The sequence below is a fragment of the Nanorana parkeri genome, unplaced genomic scaffold (genome assembly GCF_000935625.1).
Source record: "Nanorana parkeri isolate BGI_ZX_2015 unplaced genomic scaffold, ASM93562v1 scaffold774, whole genome shotgun sequence".
NCBI classification, from domain to species: Eukaryota; Metazoa; Chordata; class Amphibia; order Anura; family Dicroglossidae; genus Nanorana; species Nanorana parkeri.
Genome location: NW_017307042.1, coordinates 304,424 through 315,289, shown reverse-complemented (window position 1 = coordinate 315,289; position 10,866 = coordinate 304,424). Strand labels below are relative to the sequence as shown.

Genomic DNA, 10,866 nt, shown 5'->3' with positions numbered 1-10,866 from the left:
CTACCTGGCGATCTTGACCTGCAGAAAGATGACAGATCCCAGCTGGTGCTGTTTGTATACAAACTGGCTAGGGATTCAGGGTTCACCCAAAATCCCAGCCGGTTTGTTTACAAACAGAAGCTGGACGAGGATTTGACATCACACGGCAGGGCAATAGCATTGGGCAGCTTCTTATAATGATTCCTGCGACAGGAATGGGAGGGGCTCCCAATCCTGCGACAGGAATGGGAGGGGCTCCCAATCCTGCGACAGGAATGGGAGGGGCTCCCAATCCTGCGACAGGAATGGGAGGGGCTCCCAATCCTGCGACAGCTAATCATAGCAATCACATGATCAGAAAGCCCACCCTAAACTCCTAACTTCTTAAAAGGCTGTCAGGAGTCAGCAGGAAGGTGTTGAAGGCCCATTATTGGACTGTCTAAAACTGGCCATACACTACTTAAATTCTGGTCTATAGTCCAAAGTTCTCATCTGGTAATGGGTAATAAAGGGGCACTAATGTACCAATGCACCCAATGATAAAAGGCATGTAGATTGGTATAGTTTAACAAGGTGGGGACGGCACACTGGCTTCCCTCCCTTTCCCTGTACATGGTTAATTATGGCAAATGTTAACTCCCCAGCCTCCTCAACATTACATAGCAAGGGAAAAAATCAGTTTTGGAATTTTCAGAAAGTAAAATGTAAGCAGTAATGTCATTATGTTTATTTTTTTTCATGTGAATGGGAGCACGTAACAAAATTGGAGATACATTTTAAAGCATATCTCTAGACAAAATATCCTGTTGTGTCTCTGGGGCAGGACATAAAAGGAACATTCCACAGCGGTAAAGCGACAAAAATAAAAATCTGGCAGTGGTTTTACCCGTAGCCATCCATCCAAAACGCAGTACTACTAAAAAATAAAAAAATAAGTCTTGGCTTTACATACACTTTAACAAACGTCTTCCTGGAGTTATGTTACTTCAGGTAATTATACAAATTTGAGATATTACAGTGGTACCTCGCTTCACAAACGCTTCCGTTCACTAACAATTCAGTTCGCGATCAGGAAGTTCGGCAAAATTATGCTTCCGTTCACGAACTCCACATCGGGTGACGAACACAACTGCAGCCATCTTCCCTGCTCTGACACATGGTCATGGCTTCCTCTAGTCGAGATCGCGGTCTGATTCGTTTTGCCACCAATTCGTTTCTCGACCAGAATCGTGGAACAAATTAAGTTCGCGAACCAAGGTACCATTGTACCTGTGTGCACTCGGAGAAACAAGCTAGGTTAGATTTGTAGGCACTAACAGGATTTGGCACAGGAAAGATGTATATTAAAAATTTTTTATGCACAGTTGATATTTCTTGGGGCACAGCCCACTTTTCTCAAGGCTTTATCCTGCGGGTGCCCACAATAAGATATATCTATCTCTCTAATATCTGCCTGGACTTAAGCTTTAATATTTTCTTTAGCAAAGTCACCAAAGGGTCACTTGCAAAAAAAGACCATACTTACCTTTATAGTGTCCTGTGTCTTCAACCACCACCGCTACACTTCTGGGGCAGCAAATACATGCTGCCCCATCAGCTGGAACATTATTATTATACATCACTACAGGATGCATGAGCCAATGGTAGGAACCACTGTGTGCAGAAGGGGGGGGCAGTTCTAACCATCAATCCAACTGCCTATTCTGTGGCCTCTGCAGATGTTATTTGTGTTAAAACACTAAATATCCCCTTCAAGGGCACAACCTTGCTCATAAGGAACCAAATTGCACGTATGTTTGTGTAGAGTGGAGTTCTATTATGGTGGGGAGAGGAGAGATTATGGAACACTGGAACAGGCAGAGATGCCATTTAGGCAAAAAAGGAGGAAGGTAGAGCATATATAAACTGATCAACCAGTGAGAGGAATAAGAGGAGACAGAACCTAGAAGATCCTGGACAAGGGATCGGAGAGACAACAAAGACAGGGTGAAGTAAAAGCATGGAGACACAGAAGGGGTGATCCGAGGAAGCTGACAGCAGTCTGGTCATGGAGGACTAGTTAGAATGGAGAGAAGAGTGGCAGAGCATGAAAACACAATGGTGTGAACACTGCTGAGGAACTATGTTTGGACGGGATACTGACACTAAGGCTTGGTTCACACCTAGGCAGCATCGTTTTTACACGTTTGTATGCGCGGGTTCAGCGTGCGGTTATTTGCACATTTGGCACATCTTTACGTGCGTGAAAACGTGCACACATGAAGATGCGCGTCTCGACTGGCAGACTAAAAAACATTGCGGTCAATGGACAAACGCGCATACAAAGGCAAAAAAAATGTGCAACATGCTTCTGTCGTGTATGTTTGCTTGAAACTGCCAAATGCAGCTCATGTACTTTTTTTCTGCATTTGCATTTTAGCTGCTCAGGCTTGAACAGGGTCCATTGAAAATCATGGGATTTCTTGTGTTGGGCATTTAAAAACTGGTCAAAAATGCCTAGGTGTGAACCAAGCCTAAGAATGTCTATATCCAGGTACTACTGAGAGAATGTGTGTCCCTTTAGCAAAACTTGGGAATGGGTCAGATCCAAGATGAGATACTTGCAGTTCCTGGCTACATTCCTGTAAAAGGGAACCTGGCTAACTAATCGATTTTGAAAATAATCGTTAGCTGCAGCTCTACTTGCTTGCATTGTGAACAGCTGATCAGGGCTGAGAATCATGTACTGCGAGTCACCTGGTAGAACTGATCACCTAGATCTGGACTCTGCTCTCTGCCACATTCCTGAGAGTACATAATACCCAGCACAAAAAAAGAAACCATTTACCTTCTCAGCCTCACTTTGTTTGTCTGAGCCAACACTGGGTTAACGACCTTTAACCTTCCTTATGTGACAATATTTAGTCCAGGAGATTGGCTGTTCAGTCCCACACACGGCAACTTGGGAGTAAGGCAAGAAGGTCACATGCTCCCCCCATTTCCAAAAGGTATTTTTCAAACGCTCTAACAGAGTACCCAGACTTCCCCTGCCCTTGAAAATCAAGTGACGAGGCAGAGATGGACGAGGGAACTTGCACCCAAGGTGGGGAAACGAGTGGAGGTCTGCACATGACAGCCCTGAGCAGAGACTTCTTCCACCAGGTTCCTGATGAAGTGAGGTATACCACAACCAACCAGATTTGCACAAGGGCTTCCTTTTAGAAGGTTTTAGATGACACGTTTCCCATTACGGGCAGCGCGCACAGATGTTGCCTAGAGCAAAAACCACATTTTAAAAAGGAGTAGACTCACAGACAGCTGAAGTTGTATGCACTTCAAATTAAAATGCCAACAGGCAGGTTCAGGTAAAGCCTGCTTGTCCATGCAGGTAAAAGTGACTGTCTCAACAGAAAGCATGCATAACCCTCCCCCCGTATACCCAGTGCTAATATACCCGGGGGGATTTGTGCGAGATGTGATTTCCCTCCCTTGGTCATGTGTGTGACAGTGCTCAGAACTAGTGATTGGCTGCTAGGCCCGGGCACAAGTCAGGTCATATGCTCCCCCATAACCAGGATGATGCGATTAGCATCGCTGGCTGCGCAGGAGGAAGGAGCAGAGTGCTAAATCTCGCCCACCTTGCCACCCACACAAATCTATTGACCAATGAGGAAGCTCCATTAGGATCATGACAGAAGAGTGATTCAGCCCTGACAGCAGCATAACCAGGAAAGGAGCCACTAACAGTAGCTTCCATCTGGGCCTGAGCATTGCTGGCTAGTATAAGGTCTCTGGTCCGGCCAGCAAGGCAGCGACGTTATAAGTGTTCTGCTGAAATCTCACTGGATCAGGACAGGTGACTAGAAGACTGACAGGGTGGCCTTACAAAATAGAAGTTCAGTTCCACTGGAAATTACTTCATAAACCCACTATTAAGAGATTAACTGAGCTCAAAAACTCAGCATATTTTCTCAGAACGGTGACCTGGAAAACCACACTCATTATTGGCTTACTTCTAAAAATGTACAGAAGGCTTAAAGCCAAACTCTAGCTTTAAGCCATGTAGACCTCTATGGGGCACTACTGCGCAGGCGCGGTCAGAAGAGAGAGACGCAAGGCGTGGGATGTAAACAATCCCTGGAGGCAGTGGGCATTGGATCGAAGGAAGTATACATCTGTGGAGGATGAGGGAGGGATTTGTTAGGCCAGAGGGGAGGGGGGGCAAAAAAAAAAAAAAAGTAAATGCACTTATTTTGTAAGATATAGGAGAATTCCAGGTGGCAGTGATACAAGCGGCCTCCTGGTGGGCAATCCTCATTGCTGAATAAAACTGCAGCAGACAGAACATTATATGCTGTAATTCTATGGTGAGCCCAAGCTGTGATGATGCAAGCCCAGGGGTGACTCACCCACAGGCTGTGCTCACAGGGCATGAGTCAACGACTACCTGGGCTCACAGGAAGTGACCATTAAAAGTATTACTTAATATAGTTTTTCTTCAGGTCCCAGCCACACCAGAGCTCTGCTGTATACACCACGTTTGGTCCATTGTGGTGCATTAGGCAGCCCACACACCCACTAGCTGGAATTGGGCTATAAGAGCACGGAAGGGTGTGCAGACCCACCAACAACCCGTTCCATAAAGTACAAAGTACTAAGTTCCCATTTAAAGAGGTTGGATGATTCTTATTAGAAAGTTATAGATAACCTTAGAAGCAGGGTATTTTGCGGGGGGTCATCTTGGAGCGTCTGGGTGTTGCTCCCTAAAAAATAGGACGATTTGATGACAAAGCAATTAGTTGGATGAAAAAGAAAAGGAAAGCAAAGAGTAAACTTTCCATGTCCCCTAGGTATACTGCATATGCTTCTGCTCTCAGATTGGGTGTGGCAGCAGCTTGAGAGGAAACCTTTACTTACAGGAAGTGCTCACAAAAGGTAGACGAGCTCTACACGCAGGGCACAATATGTAGAATGGAACTCACAAACCACTACAGTGCCGAGACAAATATAATCATCTATTACATACGTCCTGCAAACCAAAACGTAGACCATTGTGAAAGGTTTCTGCAATTTCACTGCTTTACTACAGCTGCAGAACACACATCTGATAAAGACAAGAGCACAAGGAAAATCCAAGCATGACCTGACACCACCTAGCCTGGCCCCCTGTACAACCCGAAACCTGGACGATGTACAAACCGACCCCCACAATCTTCTAAAGATTAGAGTGCGAGAGCCTACCTGACCGCATACAAAGCCAAGGGGTGTAGTGCAGGGCTTCCAGGACACTAAGGCACACTGATTAAGGGATTACACAATATCCTGGAGGACAAATGAATATGGAATTCAGGAGCCAGCTCAATGTAGAACCAGAAAGGTGACCGTACAACATGCAATCTGCCTGAATGGTCTCCTTCAGATCTGCCAACCAGTATGTACTATAGGAGCCTATCCGCATCGGACTTCTAATACATAGTTCTGGCATATCTATAGGAGACCCTTTTAGAGATCACACATTCAGAACACACAAGGTGTATGTCCAGCAAATCCAGAGGGGGACACAAGAATCTGGAACTCGGGAGCCAGTTTGTCCAATCCAGGAGCCCGCTCCATTGACAAGACCTCAAACATTAGGAACCAGCTGTCATTCTAAGGCACATTGGCTACCTGGCTCCTAGGACTTGGCCAGTCTTTAGTATAGAGAACAACCTGGAGGCACAAATCAATCTCTCCTCAACCAGAACAGGAAGCTCCACACCCCACGCCCTTCACCGCTCTCACCGAGTGAGACCTACAACACACACACACAGAGCTTCCTCCTAGCACAACATTACAGCTGGAGTCAGCTCATCTCATTGCCTCCAACCCCACCATCATAACTTCAAATAAACCGTTTACAAGAGGAAGTGGCTCCACAAAACACATGCGTCACAGGCTGAAGTTTACACTTTTTATGGTTACAATCGTAGACGACCTCGAGATAAAAATTCAAGGGCGGATGTGAAAGTCTGCCGTCCACTCCAAGAAGGATCAGATGAGTAACTGAAATCAATGAGATAGAAAATCAGATACACGGATCGCAAAGTCATTGGCGTGACAAAGCCACTTGCACAATACCCTAGCCCTAAGCTGGCCATACACTATAGAATGTGATTGTGCAAAAACTATGTGCTATATGGGCCACCTACACACTCCATTCAATTAAGGTCCAATCAGACAGGCCCCTGTGCTTTATAGTGGATAGCAGATCTAAAGGCGATTGTAAACTGCATAGTAAGCATAAAGCTGGCCATATACCTATACATCCTAGCCATACACTATACAATAAGATTCTACAATCTTATTTAGATCTGCCTGGTTTGATCCTATGAAATGGATTGTTTAGGTCTGTCCTTGTATTAGATGGCTATGGTAGATCTGAATGAGATTGGACAATCTGATCGTATAGTGTATGGTCAGCCATAAAGTCACCGTGCAGACGATGAGATTGAAGCCAGCGCCCAGCACCTGGGCCAGGTCTGCTGTGATCACACGCTGCAGCCACGACACGCACACAGCTCCTCTAGGAGTGGCCGCCCGTCCATCGCCCAGCAGCCGGCGAGCAGCAATAAAGAACACGGCGATCTACTTTCCAGCAACTTCCAGCAGCGGCTCCGCCTCACACACCGACCTGTCTAGGGAGCCCGCAGCACATGAGAGCCGGGAAAGGTGTGTTACCGGCCCCAACTACAAAGCTATGACTACGCAGAAGTGACGACAGCTGCCAAGGAACGGAGGAGGACCCGGGACCGTACCTGAGACCGGGCGCCTAGGCACAGCTTGGTAGAAACGCTCCAAAGGGACCCGAACACTAGAACAACGTCGCTGCCACCTAAGAAAGAGCCGGGACCAACTAAAACTCAGCGGCGATGTAGGTTTGAAGCAGGGAGGCGGCCGGAGGAGCACGCCCACACTTAGGGCGGGGCTACCTTTGGGGGCGGGAGATGGAGCAGCCAGTCATCTCTGTCAGCCAATCAACGTCGCGGGACGGCTTTGAGTCACGGCGAAGTTTGCGCGCTCTGCCCACTTAGCCAATCGTATGTCAAAGTGACAGGAAACTAGTGTCAGGGATACTGTAATGTTCTGGGGCAAAGGTGTAACAATGTTGTCACCACCATGGGCTAGAAACAACTGGACTAGTGGTGTCTGTTTACAGTATAGTGTACACAGTTCAACAGTCTGGGAAATCTACCATATATAGCACAGTGCATGTAGTGCACCAGTCTGGAGATTGTAAAGTATAGCACAGTGCATGTAGTTCACCAGTCTGGAGATTGTAAAGTATAGCACAGTGTATGTAGTTCACCAGTCTGGAGATTGTAAAATATAGCACAGTGCATGTAGTTCACCAGTCTGGAGATTGTAAAGTATAGCAGAGTGTATGTAGTTCACCCGTCTGGAGATTGTAAAGTATAGCACAGTGTATGTAGTTCACCAGTCTGGACATTGTTAAGTATATGTTATAGCACAGTATAGACCAGTGGTCGCCAACCGGAGGTGGTCCGCGAGAACATTTTGGTGGTCCGCAATTGCCCCCCGGGCCCCTCTGATGCCATGCAGGCTGGGCCGTCATTGAAGCGGTACAGAGGCTCCGGGGCTGCCTCTCACTGACTCAAGTAGTGGCTGTCACAAGGAATGTGCGGCTCTCAGTTCTCCACCAGCACTGCCACTTCTGCAGGCACACCCGCACCTATTTATGTTTGTATGGATATATTCTTATATTTTTTGTTTCCTCAAACATCACTGGCGGGGAGAAGAGGAGAGACACGGTGGAGGTGCAGACACCGTGGGACACAAGAAGTCTGTGTTGGATCAGAGACCGGCCACAGCGCTGGAGGGACTCCTGAATACAAGTGAAATGAAGAAGATGACCTGATGAAGAGGCATCATTTGAGCAGCTTTGGGGGAGGTGCAGGGCATTGTGACTTTAATGTCACTTTAACTGCTAACAAAACTGTATCTTATTTGTGTATCACTCAGCTGTAGATCCTCACGTCATCTCTGAATTGGTGCTGACACTGTCCTTCCTTCTGGAGGGTGGCTACTTTTGTTCCCCATGGTCCCTGTGTGTGTTGTAAAGTAGTCACCACTCCAAGCTCGCTCCTGTGATGGACTACAATCTCAATACAAATTAGTAAACTAAACGTGAGATTGTGGTCCATCACAGGAGTGAGCTTGGAGTGGTGGCTACTTTATAACACACACAAGGTCATGAGGCACCCGGGGACAAGTCTCTCATTAGCTCCCCAAAACTAAACCATAGTTCAATTTCCCTTCCTGATCCACCACAGTGGTAAGGCTTCAAATAGCCTCATTCTGCTGCCTCATTCTGCTGCCTTGTTAATTTAGGAGCCACTTCAGGGCTTGCTTCTATTTTCCTGACACTGATACTTCTAATCTGTCATGGGGGAGAGACTTGAATGAAGTGATTTCAAGCCTCACCTCTGTGGTGGATCAGGAGGGGTACTGCCGCACCAAAAGAAGGGAGCACAGAAGCATGTCTAAAGACACTGATCCACCATGGAGGCCCGCCACGCAGCAATGCATTATACAGCAATGCAGAATGCCACCAGCTAAAAAGGACTACAATTCCCAGCAATATATTATACAGCAATCCAGAATACCGCCACAGATAGAAGACTACAAATCCCAGCAATACATTATACAGCAATCCAGAATGCCACCACCGATAGAAGACTACAAATCCCAGCAATACATTATACAGCAATGCAGAATAATATACAGCTACATACTCTGTGTTGCCCCAGGGTGGTGGTCTGATGTCTCCAGGGTCTCAGAAGGGCTGTGCGGGGTCTCAGGCTGTCTGTTGGGTTTTCAAGTGGGCTGTGGGGGTCTCAGGTGGGTTGTGTAGAGTCTCAGGTGGCCTGTGCTAGGGTCTTAAGACGACTTGGACACAAGAAGTCAGCTCTTCTTAATGATGGAAAAATATATATATACTTTTTTTTTACACATACACAGGAGCAGTGAGCAGGTGTCAGTGTGCAGGAGGGCTCTATAGATGTTTCTCTCTGTGATTACCTGGTGACAGCTGAGCTCCCACTCCAGGGTCCCTAGAGTCCGTGTCCTCTCACTTACCATTTGCTCTTCGTGACACTGCTCCTGGCTCCGGTGTCCGAAGGTGCATTTTGCCACCCCCAGGCCCCTCTACGCAGCCCTGGCAGTGCCTGCAGAGCGGCAGCGGAGGGAGCCATAAGTTACCGTCTGTAGGGTAACAATAGTAATATTTTCTTGCTCTGCCTTGCAGTGTCAGAGGCACCTCTCCTAATCTGCCCCCCCTACTTTTGGCCCTGAGTACAGTTATTAGGGCTTTGCTGAAGCCGGGCTTGCTGCTGTGCATCTAAAGAGGCCACCCCTTCAGTGGCGTAGCTCCTCGCTACGCCACTACCCTCCAGAAGGCAAGACAGTGTCCGCACAAATTCAGAGATGATTTGAGGATCTACAACCGAGTAATACACAAACAAGATAACGTTTTGTTAATAGTTAAGGTACCTGAATGTAGTTTTAAGATTTAACTCCCGAGTTTAGTGTAACTTTATAACTCTGGGGAATGGAATGTATAGCACAGTGTGGACAGTTCACTGGTCTAGGGAATGTAACCCATAGTACAGTGTGGACCTTTCACCAGTCTGGGAATGGAACATTTGGTGTGTGTAGTGTATAGCGAAACAACAGAACTGTAGGCAGATATAAAAGATACAAATTAATGAACTGTGATCCTTCATACATTGTTAAATGTTTTTTTTTTAACAATACCTACATACAGGTGAAACTCGAATAATTAGAATATCGTGAAAAGTTCATTTATTTCACTAATGCAACTTAAAAGGTGAAACTAATATATGAGATAGACTCATTACATGCAAAGCAAGATAATTCAAGCCGTGATTTGTCATAATTGTGATGATTATGGCTTACAGCTCATGAAAACCCCAAGAACCCCAAATCCACAACCTCAAAAAAGTAGATTATTACATGCAATCAATAAAACAAGGATTGTACATAGAACAATATCGGACCTCTGAAAAGTACAAGCATGCATATGTGCTCATTACTTGGTTTGGGCCCCTTTTGCAGAACTTACTGCAACTACTTTTGCACGATATTCTAATTAATCGAGTTTCTCCTGTATGCCTGGTATTACAGTACCTGTTCAGCAGGCCTGGAGTGTGAGAGGAAGAAGCAGCACAAGGCGCCAATCAGTTCCTGTGCTGACAAAAAGCATGTTCATGGGAAGAGAAAACATAGTGACAAAGAGATTAGTTTATCATAATGCTGCTTCTCCTTTCACTGTCCTGTAATAGGCCGGTAAGGTCCAGGACATCAGAATGTCAACATCTAGGGTCAGAAAAAAGTACTGTGGGGAAATCTATGGATTGAAGTTGAATATTGCAATAAAAGCTGGTTTTGTTATTATGCTTTGATGGGCTGTTAATTTTTATCTTGTTATCTATGTCTGACGTTTTTTTCTGTAATCATCTAGTTATTGAAAACCTGGCTCTGCTTTACAATGCTCATCATGACTACAACACACAGGTTTAACCACACTTCAACAACCCCCTTCCCCAATCATTTTTGGTTTTACAGGGACAAGGACCAAAAAGTGGCAACCGTGCTGCTCCAGTTGCCTCCACACATGGCCGAAAGTGCCATCTTTTGTCCGAAATTTCAGTGCATGCCTGATTTCTCTCGTCCCCGCTGGGCACTGCTCTGACACAGTTCCCTCTGACACAGTGCAGCGTCCAGCGTGGAGGAGAGAAACTGTCAGGAGGCTGAGCGGGGTTGGGAGGAGAGCGTTGTGAGCGTTTCACAGGAGGAGTTCTTCTCCTGCTCCGCTCAGCCTCCTGTAAC

At 46.3% G+C, this 10,866-nt stretch overlaps 1 protein-coding gene across 1 annotated transcript in view; it reads right to left on the bottom strand.

Moving 5' to 3' along the window:
* The window catches only part of MYH9 (myosin heavy chain 9), a 62,221-nt gene extending 55,288 nt beyond the window's left edge, over positions 1-6,933 (bottom strand). The window contains exon 1 of the mRNA XM_018564705.1: positions 6,753-6,933. The gene's annotated coding sequence lies outside the window, so the exon portion shown is untranslated. The remainder of the gene's footprint in view (positions 1-6,752) is intronic.
* Between the last annotated feature and the right edge of the window lie 3,933 nt (positions 6,934-10,866).